Source organism: Zea mays, chromosome 2, assembly GCF_902167145.1.
Source record: "Zea mays cultivar B73 chromosome 2, Zm-B73-REFERENCE-NAM-5.0, whole genome shotgun sequence".
In the NCBI taxonomy this organism is placed as follows: domain Eukaryota; kingdom Viridiplantae; phylum Streptophyta; class Magnoliopsida; order Poales; family Poaceae; genus Zea; species Zea mays.
Window position 1 is genome coordinate 226935176 of NC_050097.1, and position 9319 is coordinate 226944494.

Here is a 9319-nt window from a genome sequence, read left to right on the forward strand (position 1 = left end):
GACGATACAATGAAACTACGGAAGAGCTGGCAAAGATAGCTTCGGGGCGGACAACGGTTCCCCCGGACGTCTTCTCCCGAGACCTACATCAACCCTCGGTCAAGACCAGCGACACGACCGAGCCCGAGGCACCCTCGACTCAGCCCGAGGCGCCCTCGGCTCAGCCCGAGGTGCCCTCGGCTCAGCCCGAGGCGCCCTCGGCTCAACCCGAGGCACCCTTGGCTCCCGAGGGTGAGGCACTGCGCGTCGAGGGAGAGCGGAATGAGGTCCCGCCTGATCGGGACTGGCAGGCCCCGTATCTGCAATATCTCCACCGAGGAGAGCTGCCCCTCGACCGAGCCGAAGCTCGGCGACTAGCGCGACGCGCCAAGTCATTCGTCTTGCTGGGTGACGAGAAGGAGCTCTACCACCACAGCCCCTCCGGCATCCTCCAGCGATGCATATCCATCGCCGAAGGCCAGGAACTCTTACAAGAAATACACTCGGGGGGCTTGCGGTCATCACGCAGCGCCCCGAGCCCTTGTTGGAAACGCTTTCCGACAAGGTTTCTACTGGCCGACTGCGGTGGCCGACGCCACTAGAATTGTCCGCACCTGCCAAGGGTGTCAGTTCTACGCAAGGCAGACGCACCAACCCGCTCAGGCTCTGCAAACAATACCCATCACCTGGCCGTTTGCTGCGTGGGGTCTAGACCTCGTTGGTCCCTTGCAGAAGGCACTCGGGAGCTACACGCACCTACTGGTCGCCATCGACAAATTCTCCAAGTGGATCGAGGTCCGACCCCTAAACAGCATCAGGTCCGAACAGGCGGTGGCGTTCTTCACCAACATCATCCATCGCTTCGGGGTCCCGAACTCCATCATCACCGACAACGGCACCTAGTTCACCGGCAGAAAGTTCCTGGACTTCTGCAAGGATCACCACATCCGGGTGGACTGGGACGCCGTGGCTCACCCCATGACGAATGGGCAGGTAGAGCGTGCCAACGGCATGATTCTGCAAGGACTCAAGCTGAGGATCTATAATGACCTCCACAAGTTCGGCAGGCGATGGATGAAGGAACTCCCCTTGGTGGTCTGGAGCCTGAGGACGACGCCAAGTCGAGCCACGGGCTTCACGCCGTTCTTTCTAGTCTACGGGGCCGAGGCCATCTTGCCCACAGACTTAGAATACGGTTCCCCAAGGACTAGGGCCTACGACGACCGACGCAACCAGACCAACCGAGAAGACTCACTGGACTAGCTGGAAGAGGCTCGGGACGTGGCCTTACTACACTCGGCGCGGTATCAGCAGTCCCTGCGACGCTACCACGCTCGAGGGGTTCGGTCCCGAGACCTCCAGGTGGGCGACTTGGTGCTTCGACTATGACAAGACGCCCGAGGGCGGCACAAGCTCACGCCTCCCTGGGAAGGGTCATTCATCATCGCTAAGGTTTTGAAGCCCGGGACATACAAGCTGGCCAACAATCAAGGCGAGGTCTACAGCAACGCTTGGAACATCCGACAGCTACGTCGCTTCTACCCTTAAGATGTTTTCAAGTCGTTCATATACCTCGTTTACATATGAAGTCTAACCATCAAGGAAGGGTCGGCCTTGCCTCGGCAAAGCCCGACCCTCCCTCGGGGGCTAGAAGGGGCGAACCCCCTCTACGTCAAAATTTTCCTCGGAAAATTTCTTTCGGCAAGAACATTTTTCGTGTTTTTCGACTACTTTGGTGGTGGGATCCTGAAAACGATGGAGTACACGTAAGCAGGCAAGGCTGACCGAGCCGAGGGACTCCTACGCCTCCGGGATACGGATACCTCACTCATCACCTTCTGCGATAAGTAACTCGCGCTCGGATAAACGGTTCCGCTGACCGAACAAGTCTTAACGCTCGAAGACTCTTCTGCCGAAACGATTTTTCGTGCCATCTCGACCATGTCGACAAAAGAATCCTACGGACGAGTAAGGGTACACGTAAGCGGCAAGGTCGACCGAGCCGAGGGACTTCTACGCCTCCGGGATACGGATACCTCACTCATCACCTTCCGTGAGAAGTAACTCTCGCTCGGATGAACGATTCTGCCACCGACAAGCAAGTCTTGATACTCGAAACAAGGGGAAAAGAAACGCAGCTTTACAACACGACGGCAGTATGTTTGGGCCTCGGCGACCGCAAAAAACATATGCATACTACAGGCGAACCGATGCTGCAGGCTCAGATGTCGATGGAGAGGGAGCAGCAACACCCTCGGCGTCAACTCCACCTTCGGCGAAGTCCGACCGAGCCTCGGACGGCAACACGGGTGGAGGATCTCCGCACCGAAGGACGACGTCAGCACCACGCCCGGGCCACCGCCACCAGGGTCTCCTCCAGGAACCCGGCCCGAGCAGACGGCTCGGCCGGCCGCCCCGAAGTCTCAGCCAGTTGTCCCCCGAGGACACCAGCCCGGCTCGTGGCCTCGGCGACCCGACTCCGGCGTTGGTCCCGGCCAAGCCCCGGCTGACGAAGCTCCCTTTTTCGAGCCAACTCTGCCTCTGTCCGTGCTGGCACCGCTGCCTCCGGCTCCGGCTCATCGAAGAGCGGCCGAGGGTTTCTTTGACTAAACAAGTGAAGCCTCGTGCGGCAAGGCCGACCGAGCCGAGGGATTCCAACGCCTCCAGGATACGGATACCTCACTCGCCACCTTCCGCACAGAGCAACTCACATTTGGTTAAGCGGTTCGGCTAGCCGACAGGCGAGTCCCGGTGCTCGAAAATGAGGGAAAAACATGGTATTACACCCAAAAATACCTACATGTTCAGGCCCCGACAGCCACAATGAACAAACACTGGCACTCAAGGTGCCATTACAAACGGAACTCCGGTTCCACCCCCGCAGGTACGAACAACCCCCCACGTTGGAGGGCCTGCGGGGCGACAAAACCCCTGGTGGCTCGCCGACGCCCGCTCCGGTAGCAGCGACAACGACCCCCGCTCCGAAGTGGCCAAACAGCAGCAGCGATGACCTCAGGGCGGACGCTGCTGCGACGAGCTCCTCGCCCACGCCCCCACTCGAGGGGCGAGGACAAGCGGAAGGCCGTAGAGTCGGAGGTCAGTCTGCGGGTGGCACCGACTATCCCGTCGGCAGAGAAACCTCTTCCGGCTGCCTCGGTGGGAGGTGGCACCGGAAGTAGTGCCGGAGCCGCTCAGGTCGGGGAGCCGAGCACGCGACAGTTGCCAGCGCCACGAACGGCGAACGCCCTTCCCCCCAATCACTGAGGGAAGGAGTGGGTCGCTGCCCGCGCGGAGACAGGCCCCAACTCGGCGCACTCCCCTCCCCAGCACTGATGATGAACATCCTTGAAGCTGAGGAAGGGGCAGAGGCCACAGCCCGGCTCGCTTCTCCCCACCATCGAACTGGAGGTCACTGTCTTGGGTGACCACCGGTGAGGGGATGCAGCCGGGCTGCCTGATGAAAATCCTTGAAGCCGAACCAGGGCTGAAAGGTACCAACTTTCGCGAAGTTGTGTTCCTCCAACGACAGCAAGACCAAGGCGACGCAAGCGCTCCTCATCCGGGGGCTCGGAAAGTGGAAGGACGCGACACATGAGGAAAGTGCGAAGACATGGTTGCCATCCAAGGGGGTCACCCTCCTTTTAAAGGCGACTCTCCCCACTTGCGTCCTCAGCCGTCACGGACTGAGTCTTCTCCAACACGCTCCAAGGTCCTCCCCCTACGACACGGGGGCTGGGTCCCACGCGTCATGCAAGCTGCCCCAGGACAGAAGGAGCCAAACCGCCGTGCGCGGAGCGCACAATAGCCCAGCGGTTACAAGCATTCCTCCACTATCGCCCAGACCAGCGGGTGAAAAAGCGGACCGCCATGCAGGCGGCATGCAACCGCACCAGGAGGACACACCCTTCCGACTTCGCCGCGTCCAGCATGGAGGCCCAGGCCCACACGTCATGTAACCGGCGCGCCGGTTACTACGTGCGGGAAACTGCACCGCCACTCGCGCCAGTCCCGCGCCTCCTCGACTGCAGAACTGGTGCCGCAACTCGAGGCAACCCTGTGCACGGCCCAGCAGTGCCAACCAGGCACGCCGGTCACGGGTTAGTCAGCTGTGGGAGAAGGCGCGACGATCGATACGGCCAAAAATGGGCCGGCAATAATGGCGATGGCAGGCGGGCGAAAGCAGCAGTCAAATCATCTACAGGCTCACGTCCCCTCCTGGAACAGCGAGAGAACCCTCTCCCACGGCGTAAAGACGACGCGCCCGTGTTCCGTTCCTCGAACGGCTCGCGCACGCACAACGGCTGCCCCGCGAACTACTCGTCCCATCGCATTAACTCTGCGACAGGGCAGGCGGCACCTTTGGCAGGCAAAGCGGGCGACGCTTCACCTCCGCCATAATGACCGCGTCAAAAAGGTACGCCACAACGTTCGTTTTCGTATCCTTTTCCACTTCCTCTTTCTCTCTCTTGCCACAGGGACCGGGAAAGGGGATACTCCAAAAGGGATTCTTCTTCACGAAGGAAACGGGCCCCGAGCCCCCCTACTGATCAGAGGTTCGAAGGCTGGCCCCTCGGAAGGGTTCGACAGCCGCCTCAGAGCACTCGGGCTCCGCGCCCACTACTGGTCAGAGGTTCGAAGGCTGGCCCCTCGAAAGGGTTCAACAGCCGCCTCAGGCCACTCGGGCTCCGCGCCCACTACTGATCAGGGGTTCGTAGGCTGGCCCCCGAAGGGTTCGACAGCCGCCTTAGAGCACGCAGAGCGAGGGATGACCCTAGGTACGTTTGATACATAACCAAGGCTCGGGCTACACTCCTGTGGTACCCTATGACATTTCCGAGACCAGCGGGAGCGATTTTCGTAACGGAATCCCACCAGAGGGAGGCATCGAGCCCTCGGACCCCGTCAAAAGGGGACCGGGTCCGGCGAATCACCCGCAGGTACTTTTGGAGCGCGCCTCCGAGCCACTAGCCGACCCCTAACGAATGGGGCACGGGCGTCCACTCGGATTACCCGCTAGCAACTCACTGGAGACACCATGTTCGGCGCCCTCCGAGGGCAGCATGGCGCTTTCCCCCCTCCTCCTTGCGGAAAGGCGACGTAGGGGCGTATGAAAAAAGCCGAGTCTATCCTTGACCGTCCTCTCGCTCTGTGCGAAGGCTCGGGGGCTGCTCTCGCGAACCCGGCTCTAGCCAAACCATTGATGGCGTCAACATACCAGCCCGAGAACTTGGGACTCGACTATGCACCCGGGCTACGGCCAGTTCGCATGAGGGAACGACCAAACCGGCCGAGCCATCACGAAAGGCACTAAGACCTCGAAGGAGTCAAAACACTCCTCTGAGGCCTCGGGGGCTACACCCGGCGGGTGCGCTCGCGCGCACCCACCGGAACAAAATACAACCGAGAAAGGCCGGTCCCCTTGCAAAAAAGTGCGACAAAAGCCTCCAAGCGAGTGCCAACACTCCCTTCGAGGCTCGGGGGCTACTGTCGAGGACCATAATTAGGGGTACCCCCAAGACTCCTAATCTCAGCTGGTAACCCCCATCAGCACAAAGTTGCAAAGGCCTGATGGGCGCGATTAAGGTCAAGGCTTAGTCCACCCAAGGGACACGATCTCGCCTCGCCCGAGCCCAGCCTCGGGCAAAGGCAGCCAACCCCGGAGGATTCACGACTCGCCCGAGGGCCCCCTCAAGCAACGGACACACCTTCGACTCGCCTGAGGCCCAGTCTTCGCAGAGAAACAACCTTGGCCAGATCGCCATGCCAACCGACCGTATCGCAGGAGCATTTAATGCAAGGATCGCCTGACATCTTATCCTGACGCGCGCTCCAGTCGATAGGGCCGAAGTGACCGCAGTCACTTCGCCGCTCCACTGACCGGCCTGACAGGAGTACAGCGTCGCCTGCCCCGCTCCGACTGCTGTGCCACTCGCCAAAGTAAGGTCGACAGTGGCTAAGTCCAGCCTCGGGCGACATAGGAAGCTCCGCCTCGCCGACCCCAGGGCTCGGACTCGGCCTCGGCTCCGGAAGACGACGAACTCTGCCTCGCCCGACCCTAGGGCTCGGACTCGGCCTCGGCTCCGGAAGATGACGAACTCCGCCTCGCCCGACCCCAGGGCTCGGACTCAGCCTCGACCTCTGAGGAATCGCCACCTCGCCCGAACTCGGGTTCGGACCAGCCACGTCGCCAGGGGGGCCATCATTACCCTACCCCTAGCTAGCTCAGGCTACGGGGAACAAGACCGGCGTCCCATCTGGCTCGCCCCAGTAAACAAGTAATGATGACACCCCGCACGCTCCATGACGGCGGCAGCTCCCAGCCTCTTATGTCAGCAAGGAGACGTCAGCGTGGACCCGACAGCCCCGATAGCTGTACTTCCGCAGAGCTCCAGCGCTCCTCCGACGGTCACGACATCATATGAACAGGATGCCAAAACCTCTCCGACTGCCACGACGGCATGTACCTAGGGCTCTAGCTCCTATCTGCTAGACACGTTAGCACATTGCTACACCCCCCATTGTACACCTGGGCCCTCTCCTTACATCTATAAAAGGAAGGTCCAGGGCTCTCGTACAGAGAGGTTGGCCGCGCGGGAGAACGGGCCGGCGCATAAGGCTCTCGCTCGCTCCCTCTCTCTCACTCCCGCGCGAACGCTTGTAACCCCCTACTGCAAGCGCATCCAGCCGCCCTGGGCGCAGGACAACACGAAGGTCGCGGTTTCCCCTCGCTGTTCTCCCCCTTTGTGTCCCGTCTCGCGCCGACCCATCTGGGCTGGGGCACGCAGCGACAATTTACTCGTCGGTCTAGGGACCCCCCGGGGTCGAAACGCCGACAGGCGCGAAGTGCTTTTTAGCTCTGTCTTTCTTCTGTATCTATCAACCACTCTAATCCTACACGTTCCAATGCACTTTATGTTTTCCATCGGATTCAGAATTCAGTTGTTTAGTATAAACTCTATATATACATTAGTTTAAAATAAAACTCAAGCTTATTGTATTTGCAGATGTATAGTGCTCAGATGGGATCTCAAATGGGACCCCAGTTCACCCATCCGTCACAATCTGGACAGACCCCAAACACCAATGAAACACAGGTATAGTTTTGTAGTATATTTACTTTCATTTACAATTATAATCATGCATCGTTTTATTTGGTTATAGGATTATGAGACCGGACAAGGAAACCCATAGATGGACATACAGTGGTCGATGCCCCCCTAGAGGACAGATTCTTCCTCCTCCACAACCAGGTATGGGATATTGGCCGCCACCGCCATGGGGATATCCTACACATCCAATGGGGCCTTGGGGACGCCCCCCATGGCCAACACAACCACTTCCATCACTAGCGGTACGTTCCTGATTCATGTTGCTTGCTACTTTTATTTGCTACAAATTGGACTTTTTTGGGACTACTCCACTACTGCTTGTACATCTGGCGTTTGATCAAGCTCTTAGTGGACATACTTGCAAGTCTGGATATTGTACAACATATTACAACGTGAGCTACAGCGTGCTGAAAATTTCAGATTGTGAATAATGACTAAATCTGGAATTTAGTGTTGTGAGAGCTGTTTTGGAGATCTTTTGTGGTTGATCTAGGAAGTTTTACGCCGAGGTGTTGGTAGAGTAACTCTCTGTCAGGTTAGTTTGGTGCTCAGTTCAACACTAAATTCTGAATTCTGTTAGGTAAACTAACCTGAACATGCTTTAGTGAATCTGGAATTTAGTGTTGTGAGAGTTGTTTTGTTGTGACATACTTTGGACTGTTAGGTGGCTGAATTCTGAATTTTCAGATTTGGAATAGCGTCTAAGTCTGAATTTTCAAAGTAGTTTCTTGGATAGTTAACATCGCGGATCCTTTGCACGATGCATCATTTTAAATAACACGGTGTTGTGTCTTGAAATGAAGTCTGTTTTCACTCTCATGTTCATGTTCATGCACAAATATGGAAGCCACATTTTGTGTTCATCATGCTTTCCTATATCTTTGTGTACATGTGATTTAATGCCAGTTGTGTATTTATGAGAGTTTTGGTTTATTTTGTAGGATTCCGACTCTCATCAAGTGACTCCTCCCCCTCACGTTGACTTTGCGGACAGATGTCTCAATTCTAGTGGCGGAGCTACGAACAATAATCCGATGTCTGATCGAGAGTGATGGAGTTAATGTTTGAACTTGTGTGTTTGAACTTGTGAACTAAAAATATGAACTATGGATGTGAACTTGTGTGAATTTGTGAACTTATGTATTTGGACTTATGTGAATTTGTGAACTTATATATTTAGACTTGTGTGAATTTGTGATATGAACATATATCAATGTGTTTGAAATCTCTATTGTATGTGATATATTGTGTTGCATGTGATATTATGTGTGTCTAATTTTCATTTTTGTATTTTTTATTTTTTCTGGAAAAAGGGTTAAGAACGTGGGTACCCACGTTCTTAAGGTTAAGAACGTGGGTACCGTCGAACTTATTGTGCAGTCCTCGCAGACCCACACAGAGTTAAGAACGTGGGTACCCACGTTCTTAAGGTTAAGAACGTGGGTACCGTCGAACTTATTGTGCAGTCCGCGCAGACCTCCGCAGGACACATAAGTTCGACGGCCACGTGACCCCGTCTAACTTAACCTTAAGAACGTGGGTGCCGTCGAACTTATGTGAAAAAATTCGACGACCCCATCGAACTTAAAAACGCACGTTCTTAATGTTAAGTTCGACGGTACCCACATTCTTAATGTTAAGTTCGACGGTACCCACGTTCTTAAGGTTAAGTTCGACGGGGCCGTCGAACTTACTTCTCTAAATTCGTCCAAAAATCGTCGTCGGCTATATTCGTCGATAAACCCACGTTCTTACGATAAGTTCGACGGCTTATTACATTAAGTTCGATGGTTTTTCACCCACGTTCTTTAACCAGTTTTCTGTAGTGATTATATGTATATAGATATAAAAACCAAAAGCTAAAACGACTACTATTTTAAAATAGATGGAGTAGTTTTTTTAATTTTCCGTATACATGCATTTTGTAATTATATATATTTATTTTACTAAAATCTTAGATATTCATTTGAATACACATGTCTATACTATGGGCACTCCCCCGACGGTAGCACAACCCGTCTGCGCACCCTTCCTCGTGAGCCCCTTGTTGTCTTGTTAGGTACATGACCTACTAGTGATTTTTTAGTTTCGAGTTATGAAGCCTATGTCTATTTAATTGCCATTTTTGTATGACTATATCTATATGTGTGTTATATATTATTAATACTATCGGTAATATACATATGCCAAGTATATGTCATTTGCCTATAATTTTTTTTGAATACCCAGCT